Genomic DNA, 14,982 nt, shown 5'->3' on the forward strand with positions numbered 1-14,982 from the left:
AGTCCGCTGTTGGATGGTCAAATGGAATGTCAAAGTCTGATTCTTATTTATATTATATGAAACAAGATGTTAATATATAATCAGAGATCTGTTTGCCTCCTCCTATCCTTCTTTTTAATGCATGGGCCAGTTCAAATGCAGGCTGCATTCAAGTTACACATGTTAAGTGGATCAGGATCATTGTTTCATTATTTTCACTTCTCATACATCCTATTAGACATTATAGGTCCCTACAAACTGTTGATGATATGGATCAAAATGAGGAAGCATTTGCCTTATATCCAGTGTTATTGTTCTGTCGGACTCTCTGGTAGAATCCTCCCAAAAATTCACAGGTACAAATTTCAGACACACACATGTTTGAAAATTCAAAACAATGTTCTTTATAATGAAAATTCACTAAGTCCTCTTTTGGTATAGCAAAGAGCACTCGTCTCCAAACAAACTGGTAATTTATACAAGTCCCTTATCAGTCCTGTGATACTTAGCTTGCAGCTGTGAGGCAATTCACAGTCCTTCTTTCACAAAGTGAAACACACTTTGCTCTGGTTTAGTTTCAAAGCAGGGAAAAATCAGCACACAAAAAGTCAAAGTCAGTAAAGCAGTCATGAAACACAACAAACGATCAGATAATCCTCCACAATGGCCAAACCCACAGGCTGCTCTTTATAGCAGCCTCACTAATTACCACAGCCCCACCCAACCACAGGTGGCCTCATTTTCTTTGATAATAATCTCTCAGTTGTTGTTGCCTATGCATCGCTCTCCGCATGCGTGGCTGTATCATTAACTCTTGTTCTGAATCCCAGGAGGAGCTAGATAATTGATCTCCTTCTGAGCTGTCTGCCACACTCTCCTCCTCCCTGTCACTCATGTCTTCTTGGTCAGAGGAGCCTTCATCATCAGATTCCACTGGGGGCAAAACAGGCCTGCAGCATGTGGATGTCTCCCCCACATCCCCAGTCCTTGGGGCAGGAGCTGGGTCAGAGCTAACCACAACAGTTATATATAGCCAGTTAAAACGTGTGCATGATTTTCCTTATGCAGGTGCAAAATACAGTATCTGGGTAAAGAGATCTGGCTAGAGATCTTACTTTATGACAGAGATGCTACAGCAGCGTTTCTCAACCTTGGAAAGGTTTCAGTCAAGTGGACTTCAACTCCCAGAATCCTGAACAAGTTTATTTGGGGAACTGTACTAAAGTTTGGCAAGGCTATATAACTCTATTAAAATTTAAATACTTAGAATTACCTAGCCAGCCTAGCCATTTGCATAAAATCCTGGGAGTTGAAGTGGGTGGGATTTGTTAGTACAGGGTACATGGCTGTTAGGGATTGCCATTGTAAACTGCATATTGTAAACTGTACCAAACTTGTACTTAAAGGGTTAATGTGCACTCAAACAGTTAACATGTACTTGAAGAGTTAATATTCAAGGCTGTTTCATCACTTCCTCATTGAAGCTATAAAAGCTCATTATTTTGCTCAGTCACTTCCTTTACTTTACTTTTGCCTGAGACGGGGGAGTTGTGCTTGTATTAGCTTCGTGCTTTTATCTATATTGTATTTTAGCTTCGTGCTTGTTATCTATATTGTATTTTGCTTTGTGCTAATCTTGTAATTGCTCAGTGCGTATTATTCTGTATTTGCTTCGTGCTTATTCTGGATTGTTTATATTTTGTTTATATGTAAATAATACTTATTTAACTAAGTCTGTGTCTTGGCTTTATCACACATCCACGCTCTGTTAAAATTCTCTGCTTGATATTGTCGAAGGTTTAATAGCCTAGCTAACCGAGACAAGCCAACATGATTCAAATTTTTTTTTACTAGCAGTTCTGTGGTTGTGGCTTGGTGGGCCTGGCTTGGTGGGTATGGCAGGGGAAGGATACTGTAAAATCCCCATTTCTCCCCAGTCAGCTGGGACTCCCGAGGCAGAGGATAGAAGGAGACAGGGCCAGTCAGAGGTTTTCCACTACTGGTTCTCCAGAAACTGGTCAGAACGTGCTGAAACCCATATATCCAGAAAAAATGCAGACCGAGGAACTCTGATATAAAAGGTTTCAGGTACACTGCCAAATATCCCAGCATAGACTTGGAATAATCCTTGTTGAAATTCTAGACTTCCATTGCAAGTCACAGGCCTTGAGTTTGATACCCTTGAGCTACAGTTATCTTTGTGGGAGGGAATGGTGATGGAGCAGATGCTATTGTGCTTTCTATCTCTTATTTCCATTGAAATATAATATACACATCATATTAACATTACTGCAAACTACAAGGAAGTTAATAAAGAACCAGAAGTAATACCGATCATGGGTGAATTCACTAGTTGGAACCACCTTCTGTTCCTATGAAAATCAAAGATAAAAGAACTACGTTCATAAGTGTTTTAAGGAAGGAAGGAATTTCTGTGATAGCATTTACAATCTGATAAAATTGATTGCTTTACATTGTTTTGAACTGGATTGGATTGGAACTGAATTAGAAGCAAATGTGATTCTGTCTTTGAAAAATATTGTTAACTTTTTGATAGAGCATTGTTGATAAGCCAACCAAAGTTAAACTTTTTCTATATCTAGCTAGGCAAAAAACAAAGCAGAGAACTAATTTTCTCCTTGAAATAATAGGCATTCAAGGCACCAAGATATGCTTCTATTTGGCTGGGCATGGATAGACCCTAGCAGTTACAATTGTTTTCATACATTTTCATGGGTATCTGTATGCAGATTGTTGTGAGTTTGGGTCTCTCCCTGTGCAACATCCTGAGTGTCCCCACGATGCTCCACGAAACCACACTTGTCATCACCAGGCCAAAATCATCAGAACGAAGCCAATAACTCCAGCCTGAATTAGGGAAGGGGGAGGAATCAGCGGTGGGTTGCTCCCAGGTGGGCCCCATTCTGCGAATCGATAATGTCAGCAGCAGGAGGCTCCGCCCACTTCCTGGAATATATCTGTGCAGAAACGGTGTGTGTGCATAAGTGTATATGTAAACTGGCAGCAAAGGATTTTAGAACCCACTACTGGGAGGCATGCATTGAAAATATGGTTTAAAACAAAAACAAAAATGACAGTTGAGGCAGCACAATCAATACCCATCCTTTTGAGCATGGATCAGTACTGTACCCCCATAGAAAGCGGTAAGACTTTGGCCATCTGCTACCAACGTTTCTTTTTAAACATTCCAAAACTACACATCTTTTTCCTTTCTCCCAGCATTAACTTTCCTTGGAATTGTTCTTTTTCTTGGAATCATCTCCATTATATGTTCCCATAAATGTTTTGAAATGTTGGGAAATATCTGCTAACTAGACCTTAATTGAAACCACTCCTAAAAGAAGGTGTGATACGCAACCAGCTGTTGCACACTGGCCAGTGATACAATGACTTGCACTTACTAATTAATCAGAACACCTGGAGTATCTTTCAGAGCAAAACTGGAAACAAAATACTGTAGCTTACATTTTCAAGTTACTGGTGGTCCCCAACTAATCTCTTTCAGGTGTAAACCTGCTTGTATGGGGAAAGCAAAATCCAACTCATTCCTCTGAGATTGGAAGTCTTGGGGCTAATAACTGCATAATGTAGTTTCTATAAAAATTTCAAAGCTGAGTTGAAGTTTTAGAAGGAGTAGACCTGTAGTAAATGCCAATGAAGGTAACCAACACAAACATTTTGGGGTATAATTTCTCCATAAATACAAATCAACCTGTTCCACATTCTCTGAAGTTATGCTAGGTACAAATATTTGGTTTATAAATCCTTTGCTGGGAAATAAGTCATGAAGGCAGGGGGAAATAATCAAGTGAGATGTAAGTAAAAGTCAGCTCAAGCTGGAATGCTGCATGTGATCCACTGTTCTATCTACTGTTGACCTCTCCCGATTCCTAAGAGGTCAGTAAGGGGTGTGCATAAGTGCACCAGAGTGCCTTCCATCCCCTATCCTAATGTTTCCTTTTTTCTAGTATCCTTCATGGCACCAGACCAGATTATCTCCGGGACCACCTTCTGCCGCACGAATCCCAGTGACCAGTTAGGTCCCACAGAGTGGGCCTTCTCCGAGTCCCATCAACTAAACAATGTCATTTGGCGGGACCCAGGGGAAGAGCCTTTCCTGTGGTGGCCCCAGCCATTTGGAACCAACTCCCCCCAGAGATTAGAATTGCCCCCACCCTCCTCGCCTTTCATAAGCTCCTTAAAACCCACCTCTGCCATCAGGCATGGGGGAACTGAGATATTCTTTCCCCCTAGTCCTCTACAATTTATGCATGGTATATTTGTATGTATGTTTGGTTTTATAAATAAGGGGTTTTTAGTTGTTTTAGTATTGGATTGTTACATGCTGTTTTTATCACTGTTAGCCGCCTCGAGTCCACGGAGAGGGGCGGCATACAAATCCAATAAATAAATGAATGAATGAATGAATAAGTAAATAAATAATTAAATAAACAATTAAAACAAACAAACAAACAAATAAACAAACAAACAAACAAACAAATAAATAAATGTATATAAATATTTTTAGATCTTTATGTACTTGACAAAACAAACAAACAAATAAATAAATGTGATTCCCTGCCTTTACCTCAAATGACAATGAAGCAGCCAAGATGATTTTCAGCAGAAATGTTTTTATCATGGCCCTGTTTAGGATGCTGTGCCTCAAGCTTCCTGAAGTATGTCTTTATCCTTATATTGTTTTGTAAGGCTAACGTTGCTTATATAGGATCCAATTTCTTCCAGCTCAGAAAAATTAAGGATATATTACAGTTTGGCTTACAAATCAAATTTGATATGCAGAAATTCTCAATATCAATCCTAGTATCTTTAGACAAAGATGAAAAAAACCTGGTTTCTAAAATTCTGGGATGTTACTACTAATTAGATTAACAGGACTATTCACATTAGTGTTTCTCGGTCTCGGAAGCTGGTCACATAACTCCGGAATACTCTAACCATCATAAATGACAGTCAGTTGCCAAGTGTCTGAATTTTTGGATCACATGGCCATGGCGCAGCTGCTACAGTTGCAAGTGTAAAAAAGGATCATGTCATTTTGTTTAGAATTGTTGTAACTTTGAACCACCACTAGATGACCTGTTGCAAGTTAAGGACTATCTGTATCATAACTTTTTTTAAAGGGTTAATTCAATATACAGTGGTCCCTTGACTTTTGTGAGTCCAACGTTCGTGGAAAGGCTATACCACGGGTTTTCAAAAAATATTAATTAAAAAAATACTCTGGGTTTTTTTTAACATTTGAATGTTTTCCCGTGGCCGCCCGATGTACAATACTGTGCGTTTTAACTCTCCTCCCCCCACCACCCCGGCCATAGTTCCCTCTAAGCTGAGCAGTGAGCAATCGCTCACTTAAAAATCATCATCAACTCAGAGTTTTCCAAACCTGCCCAGAAGCCGAGAGGGAAAGAGTGAGAGGGAAGGAGAGAGAGGGGAATAGAGAAAGAGAGAGAAACAGATAGAAAAAAGAGAGGAAGGAAAAGAGAAAGAAAAAGAATGGGAGTAAGGAAGAGAGAAAGAAAATCAAAATCTAGTTTGAAACTAGCTCAACTATTTAAGTGGCATTTTGATATTGATAGAGTTGCCCTATTAGGAGCTCACTGTTATAGACACACAGTACAGTATTTTATTTTGAAATTCTCTGAGGCAAAACAGGGTGGGACACTATACTTTTCCGCCCCCCCCCCCCAAAAAAAATTAGAGGGAACACTGACCCCGGCCATCCTGCTTCTTTAAATAAAAGCTCCACTTCCACCCCAGCCTCCCAATCCTTCCCCTTTAATTCTTGGCGCATTGGTATGCTCCACTTGAAGCCAAGCCTTACTGCCGCCCGCTGCTGCCGCCTCTTCTTCCCCCACCCACCTAAGCCATCTCCCTTAGTGGTAGCGTCCGACCTCCCAGTTGACCGGCCTGGAATCCCGGCTTTGAGTCCTGGCCTGGATCCCTCTTGCCTTGAGCTTCCCCTTCCCCTGCCCTGACCTTGAGCACCGGTGCTGCTGCCGCCATGGGAGATGCTAGCAGCGAGCGCAGCAAAGTCTCCAGGGTAAGTAAAACCAGGAATGGGGGAAGGAGGGGGAGGAAGGAAGGAAGGAAGGGAGCATCTCTACTTCACAGAAATTTGACATTCGCAGGTGGTCTTCGAACGTATCCACCGCGAAAGTCAAGGGACCACTGTATTGCCAAATATTGCATTGAAATCAAGCTAAGTTGGAAGGCTACTGTTCTAGGTTTGGTGGAACAGCAGGGTCAGGAACTAAGGCCTAGACGGTGATTAGAACGTAACACTTTTATTATTATTTTATATTATTTTTTAAAAAAAATATTTATTTATTTATTTGTATGCCGCCTCTCTCCGCAGACTCGGGGCAGCTCACAACAATAAAGGCGGCTCACAACAACAATTTTATTATAACAGTTGTCAACAGGCAACCCCCTGTTAGGCTGCTATTTCTTTGGTGGCTGTCAAAACTGGTAGCCAATAGCAGGGCTGTAATTTTCCCACCAGCTGAGCTGTCAACAGACAGCCAATACGAAAACAACTCTTAGCTGCTAGGTAGATTTTAAGCATGGAGACGTAGCCTCTACCATTTCCTTCTTGGAGTTGCTCATCAGCTTGGGTTCTGCTCTTTATTCTACCAGCAAGAGAGATGTGGAAGAAGTTCAACTTCTACTTTGAAGTTCCTTGAAAGCGATGTCAAATTTTAGAAGCAACACTGCTGCTTCGGAAGAGAGGGAATAAAAATTTCTTTGCCACAAAGTTTTTATGATTTTTTTTTTAAAAAAGCAATCCCATACCTTTTGTGAGTTTTAGTTGCTTTTTCCTGGCCTGTTTGAATTTTTTTTAATCTTAACCAGCTGCATACCATCTTGAGTACCTTTTTAAAAGAAAAAAAATGAGCACAGGAATGGTTTGTTAATTAAACAAATAGAAATCAGTCTGAATATGATACCCAGTTGTATTTAACTTCATGAATTCTTAAAACTGTGCAGTTCCACCCCCACAGGCTTAATTCAAGATACCAATAGTTATGAACTGGAGGCACAATGACTCGAACGAACTCAAAAAGAAAAGTCAATCACTCGTGAGCTTTAAAATGTTTGGGAAAGGTGCTTTCCTCTCATATGAAAATACCTCCAAAAGCTCCGATCGCAGCTCGCCAGATGCAATTACAGCAGAAGATACCAAGCCTGTGTTTTGAATCCTGCCTACCTCTGTAAAATCAAATAAAAATTTAACAGTGCTGCTATTGTGATTTACACATAACTTAGTGTGCCAGCTCATAATCTTTAATATCCACTGCTGACAGGATGGAATTAACTGACTTTTTAAAAAAGTCTTCTGTTTATTCCTCCTCCCGCTCCTCCATTGTGCCATTCCCTCCCTTATCTCATTTTGACTCACCAGGAGGAATGGGCTTGTAGTTTGCAAGCTAGCTAAAGTGAGCCCTCAATCTAATAATATTTACATAAGTTAAAGATGCCTTTTGTTGAAATTCTCCAGTCTGGCTTGCCAGCAGAAGCGTTCCATGCACAAGAGAATCAATAGAGAATTATAGTTAAGCCCTGTAATAATTATCCTCATTAGATGTAACCAGAGCATTGATAGGATGAATTCAGTTATAAACTCTCCTAATACCCAGGAAGTTTATTAGATATGTAATTTAATAATCCTGGAAATAACAAAATTCTTTTGGTCTTTAACTCCACATTTATTGAAGGTGGAAGACTCATTCTTTCTGTACGTCAAGTTTCTGTAAGATCTGTTGCTTAACTGGTGCCAACATTTTCAGTGGATGGAAGACACAACTTGGAAGATGGCATCTAACTCTCTTCCCATAGAAAAGTTTAAGTAGACCTTTGAAGTATTGTTTAATTTAGCTATTTTAAGTACTAGATTACTAGCTAGAAATTAACCTTACTACCTTATAAGGACAAGCAGTAATATTGGAAACACTCTCTTTTCCCATGCCCCAACGTTTTGTTTACTTCTCTTTTCTTTTCAAAAATAATTGTTATTGAACATTTTCAACATTAAAAACACAAAACTACACAAAATTTTATCTTGTTACAGTGAATTTGTATTGGTATCACTCAAATCCATAACTTACATAAATTCTAATTTATAATGCATTATACTATATTGCACACTCATTGTAATTATATTACTACTTGCATAGATATACAAAACACTCATATACTATTATAGAATTCTTTTTCCTTAGTTATCTTTCTATTCTCTAACCAAGTATACCATCTACTCCAGACTTGATAATACTCTGCTTCCTCTCTCTCCTTCAATTCCATTGTCAACTTATCCATCTTAGTGCACTCAAGTATTTTTCTAATGACCATTGCTTCTGGTGGATTATTGGCCTGTTTCCAATTTTGTGGTAGTGTGATCCTGGTTGCTGTCAATATATGCAGTATTATGTATTGGATTTGGGGGGGGGGTGTCCATTTTTACTTCTAAAATGCCTAGGAGGAATAATTCTATTTTTTTGGCCAGTAATTTCTTCCAGCCAATCCCTTATTTTACATCAGTATTTTCTAATTTTAGGACAGGTCCATCACATATGGTAGAAAATACCCTGTCTCCAACTTTTAATCAGCCTTACTTTTTAAGGAAAAGACTCTCACATTTAATGTGGGGGGAATTCAGGTATATATGGTTGGAATTAAAGTTAGAATTTAAGTATAGCATTTTTCATAGTATAAGATGCACCAGAACTTAAGATGCACTTTACTTTTGGGAGAGGAAAATAGGAGGAAAAAATCTACCTACCAGGTATTCATCTGGCCAGTGTCCTTAGTCTGTTCAGCTTCAGCATATTATTTTATCCCTTGATTAGGGCTGGAAAAAACATTTTCAAAGGGAGCAGGAATGAAAACAAGCCTGCAAAGACCTTGGGCAGGAAAAACTGCTTTGGAGGGAGTAGGAATAAAAATAAATGCTCCAAGCCAGGAAGATCATTAGCACTGCATTAGGGCTGGAAAAGACTTTTTCAGAGGGAGTAGAAATGAAAACAAACCTGAATAGACTTAGGGCTGGAAAAAACCTTCTTCACAGGCTGTAGGAAGCCAGGAAGATCGTTAACATCTAGTTAGGGCTGGAAAAATATGTTTCTAAAAGTTACTTTCAGAGTATAAGACGCAACCAAATTTTCAGCCTCTTTTAGGGAGGAAAAAGGTGTGTCTTATACTCCCAAAAATACAGTATATATTGTTGAGTCAAATTAGAAACATAGAAACATAGAAGACTGACGGCAGAAAAAGACCTCATGATCCATCTAGTCTGCCCTTATACTGTTTCCTGTGTTTTATCTTAGGATGGATATATGTTTATCCCAGGCATGTTTAAATTCAGTTACTGTGGATTTACCAACCACGTCTGCTGGAAGTTTGTTCCAAGGATCTACTACTCTTTCAGTGAAATAATATTTCCTCACGTTGCTTTTGATCTTTTCCCCAACTAACTTCAGATTGTGTCCTCTTGTTCTTGTGTTCACTTTCCTATTAAAAACACTTCCCTCCTGAACCTTATTTAACCCTTTAACATATTTAAATGTTTCGATCATGTCCCCCCTTTTCCTTCTGTCCTCCAGACTATACAGATTGAGTTCATTAAGTCTTTCCTGATACGTTTTATGCTTAAGACCTTCCACCATTCTTGTAGCCCATCTTTGGACCCGTTCAATTTTGTCAATATCTTTTTGTAGGTGAGGTCTCCAGAACTGAACACAGTATTCCAAATGTGGTCTCACCAGCGCTCTATATAAGGGGATCACAATCTCCCTCTTCCTGCTTGTTATACCTCTAGCTATGCAGCCAAGCATCCTACTTGCTTTTCCTACTGCCCGACCACACTACTCACCCATTTTGAGACTGTCAGAAATCACTACCCTTAAATCCTTTTCTTCTGAAGTTTTTGCTAACACAGAACTGCCAATACAATACTCAGATTAAGGATTCCTTTTCCCCAAGTGCATTATTTTACATTTGGAAACATTAAACTGCAGTTTCCATTGCTTTGACCATTTATCTAGTAAAGCTAAATCATTTGCCATATTACAGACCCCTCCAGGAATATCAACCCTATTGCACACTTTAGTCAACTCACATTCCTAAAACATTAATAGTGAAGGAGGATATTACTTTTTAAATTATTTTAGTCTTGTTACGCTACATTTCTATGTTATCTGGCAATGTTATACTTATCTATGGGTAGGCTTAAAGCACAGCGAGATCTTTTCTAACAACACATCAGAGAATATTGTAATAAAAAGACTTTTTTTGTTTGTTAATGAAACAATTTGCTTCATGACAAAATTATAAGTTTCATCAGACTGCACTCAAGCAATGTCAATATTTGTTAAAAAAAATGAATCCAGGACATTAGATATTAGCTATTTATATGATCACTTGCAGAGAGTGTAGAGAGTAGTTATAAACAAGACCTAAACCACATGCTATTAAATTATGTTATTTCTGGCATCATTGCTATTGGCAGTAAAATTACCTTGATTGCTATCAGCTATAATCAAATACTGTATAGGGGGAAAGCTGGCATGCTAATATCTTTCACAATAAAATGTATGTTAACAGGCAGGGAAAAGTAGACATGCAATATGAAGAATATAATCAATGTTCTGTTTGTTTCAGCGTGCAGAGTTTGTCTGCAGAGTTTGTCTGACATATTTAATCCCCCCCCATCAACAGTCTACTTAGAACTTAGAATAACTTTATTGTCACTTTGAATGTATACTAATTGGCATCAGAGGTGGGTTCCTGCCAGTTGTGAACAGTTCTATAGAACTGGTAGCGAGAATTTCCCCCTGCTCACCGAAACGGCAACAATGGCTGGCTGGACACATCCCCGAATCTGCTCTCTCGGCAGTACCATAGGTGGCGCCATCTTGTTTTTTACTTCTGCACACATGCAGAAGCTGGTTTTTTGTGCATGCGCATACTCAGAAGCTGGGATTTCAGCACTGCACATGAGCCCACATGGGGCACATTGTACATGCGCCCATGCAGGATGGGAGGAAGCGAACCAGCAGTGAGGTAAGTTAAAACCCACCTCTGATTGGCATACATTAAAATGGAATTTCATTGCATGTAGCCCTCAAAAGGTCTCCACCTCCAATGTACAATAGATCTACTTGAAAAGAGAAAAAAATAAACAGTTTAGCTTAATGAAATGTTTGTATCAGAGCCACTTGCTGAGGACAGACTTGGAGTTGTGGCATCTTTCTTTCAAATGTACTTCTTCTAATGCCTACAACATACAACCCTGAACAATCATGCCACTATATCTAACATATACAGTAACATAATACTATACCGTATCTAACATGCGGCCTCCTGCCACATGAGTCCCAGTGACCAGTTAGGTCCTACAGAGTCAGCCTTCTCCTGGTCCTGTCAACTAGACAATGTCACTTGATGGGGCCTAGGGGAAGAGCCTTCTCTGTGGGGGCTCCGACCCTCAGGAATCATCTCCCCCCCAGAGATTCGCACTGCCTCCACCATCCTCGCCTTTGGCAAGAATCTTAAGACTCATTTTTGCCACCAGGCTTGGGGCCATTAGACCCTAGAACCATGGCCGATGAATGTAAATGTGTTCTTGTTGTGTGAATGACAATGATTGATTTTAATGCTACTGGGGTTTTAGAGTAATTAGTTTTAAATTAATTGTATTAGGATTTTGCATTGTTTTTTATATGCTGTAAGCCGCCCCAAGTCCTCAGAGAGGGGCAGCAAATAAATCAACAAAGCCACCCCCAATCACATGATCATCAAGCCACTCCCACCTGCTCACATGGCCGGCAAACCACACCCATAAAATAAGCCACGCCCACAGTGTAATAGTAAAAATTTTTGCAGCCCTTCGCTGGTTACACTGTTCCAAAGAATAAAAACTGTGACACAAAAAGGCCAATTTCTGGGCCCAGCTAAACGACTTTCTGAACATCTATAGAATCCAAAGCATGGCTGTCTTGTCAGTCCTAATTTAATTTAATTTATTGGATTTGTGAGTCAGGTAATGAGCCAGGTAGAAATAGCACATAGACTTTGTATATAGATTATGTGTATATATAGATGTGTGTGCTTTACAGCCCTCTCTAAGCAGTTTACAGAGTCAGCATATTGCCCCCAACAATTTGGGTCCTTGTTTTACCTACCTCAAAAGGATTGAAGGCTGAGTCAACCTTGAGTCTAGTGAGATTTGCAGGTAGCCTGCAGTCAGCAGAAGTAACCTGCAGTATTGCATTCTAAATACTGCGCCACCGTGGCTACATTTTTACCATGGTAAAAATTCAGTCTGATGTGATTGCTGTCCGAGGCTCATATTGGAAACTATGATCTTCCTTTTCTCCCTGATTTTGAGAAGCAGGTAGTACTACTTGCTTTTCAGAAGCAAGGACTGAGTTGCTTCAACTGTTCTGATCACTCTGATAGGAAGTTGAACAATTTGCAGAATCTAGTTTTTCCCGAGAGACATTAGTATTCTGGGATAAAAGCTGACCTGGAAATCACTTTCTTCCTCTCAACTGTTGATAAAGGGAGAGAAGGAGGGAGAAAGAAAGAGAAGGAGGAAGGGAAATTTATGAAGTTTGTTATTAAAAACGGAACGTTGACTTTGAACTGTCATCAAGGATATGATACTACTTACACAAACGAGAAAACATTTGTACACTGGCTATAAAATACTTCCATTGAATTGTTCATGAAAGAAGCATTTAATTTATAGGCATAAGGGATGGCGGGCTGACATTTGCTTTTCATGGTATATAATAAGATGCCTGGAGTTCAGCCAAGAGCCTCGCTATTCAGGCTACTTAATGTTTGATATGCAAGGAATCTGAAACATTATATTCAAGCTAACTTAGAAACTTGTTTCACAAAACATTCCCCCCCTCCCTTAAACATTATCAGATGAGATTAGATATAATTTTACTCTTATGGGATGGAATTGTGGAACTTGGTCATTTCTTTAAAAAATGAAATGAGCAGCTTGGGAATCTGGCTGGTGCACAACATATAGCTAAAGTAGAGCACTTTGTGTGATGCTTCTCTATCTCACTTAAAATTTAACTCTGTTGACCTGAATGATACTTGCTTTCAGACTGGTCAATATATAAGATATTGAAGTCCTAATATATAAGTGGATAGCCAATTTATTGTAGTGGTTAAGACACCAGACTAGAAACTGGACTTGATGAGTTTTAGTCCTGCCTTAGGCATCAGGTCAGCTGGGTGCCAGTCACATTCTCTCAGCCCTAGGAAGAAGACAATGGCAAATACTTCTGAAATTTGCCAAGAGAACTGCGGGGAACAGGTTCTTTAATCTGGTTTGCCTTGAAAGACTAACAGAACACCTTTAATTATAGAGATTGTTATTTAATATAATTGAATAAATTATGTATGTGGATTGATTTTATGTTTACAAGCAAAAAGTAAAATAAGATCTGATGGTGAGTTTGATTTTTTCAAAACTCCTCTATGCAGATACCTCTAGTCCTGGAAAAAGCTTAATAAACTATTGATTTAGATGTTAAAAGTGTGTGTGTATGTATGTGTGTGTTTATATTTATATATACACATACATATATACATATATTAGCCACACCCTTGCTGGGATTTGAACCTGGGGCTCTGCTTTGTAAGGCAGTGGCCTTAGCCTCTAGACCACAGGCTCATATCTTGTATCAGATTGTATCAGGGAAGGGTTATGTGTACTTTTTTCATGGAGTCACCCTGGTATATTGAAGGAGCATCACAGCTTCCTATTTGCCTCTCGGCCCCACTAGGGTCCATATTCGAAGGCAAATAAGTTTTTTATAGCCAAAAACTATCATCTATAAGTGTAATATATTTTTGCTGACAATGAAAAGGAAGGGAGACGATTATAGCTTTATAGATCAGGAAAGTGTGATGGTCCTTCAATATACCAGGGTGACTCGACAAAAAATCACACATATTCACTCACTCACTGACACACACACGGTTAATTTCTGTCAAAATCGCCCTGGTATTCCCAAATATGGGAGGAAGCAACTTTGGTTTCCTTCTGCCTCCCAGCCCCACACAGGGACCATTCCAAGGCAGATTTTCTTTTTAATAGTTAACAACTATAATTTTACATGTTTACATATTTTTGCTGATATGGCTCCCTTCCTTTTCACTTATTAGCAAAAAATATGTGTATGTATGAATGTATTTTTTCCCCGTAGATTTTCACGGGTATAGGTATGTAGATCATGGCGTATTCAGGTCTTTTTCCATGTAACATTGATGTATATTGGTGATCTTTTGATGAGGTCCCACTTGTCATCTTCAGGCTGGTGTTTTCAGCCTTATGCGAGGGCAAACAAAGTGTGGTCGGAGTTACTGCCTTTCTATAAATGTTGGTGTGTGTGGAGTGCTGACTTGATTGCTGTAAATGGGTTGGTTGGCTGTGTTGTGACATTTTGATTAGTTGATGGGGTAACACCTTGAGTAGTTGATGGAGTTGATGTTTGCAGATTAGTTGATGTTTGCAGATTAGGGGTGACATCCAGAGTAGTTGTTGGAGTAGATGTTTACAAATTAGTTGGCTGTTTTGTAACAGGGTTTTGGTTTGGCTTCCAGTTTGTGGTCTGATTATGTGTTTATGATGTGTGTTACTTTGCTTTATGTGGCAGTCGGAGGGGCCATCAAAATAGAGAAACAACCGCACAACATGAGCAAATGTGATGACACTTCCCACCTCTCAGACATCTGGAAACTAGCCCTAATTAACAAACAAATCCCAGCCACGAAAACTGATACCAGACCCAGAGCAACACAAGACACCACCACCCGTACCCATACCCACCCCACAGACAAAATACAGAAGCCAAGCCACAGCGACACCTCCAACTGCACCTCCAACCACAAGAGCACTTTGTCCACCTCCACAGCGGCACCTCCAAACCACAG

The sequence above is a fragment of the Erythrolamprus reginae genome, chromosome 1 (assembly GCF_031021105.1).
Source record: "Erythrolamprus reginae isolate rEryReg1 chromosome 1, rEryReg1.hap1, whole genome shotgun sequence".
NCBI lineage: Eukaryota > Metazoa > Chordata > Lepidosauria > Squamata > Dipsadidae > Erythrolamprus > Erythrolamprus reginae.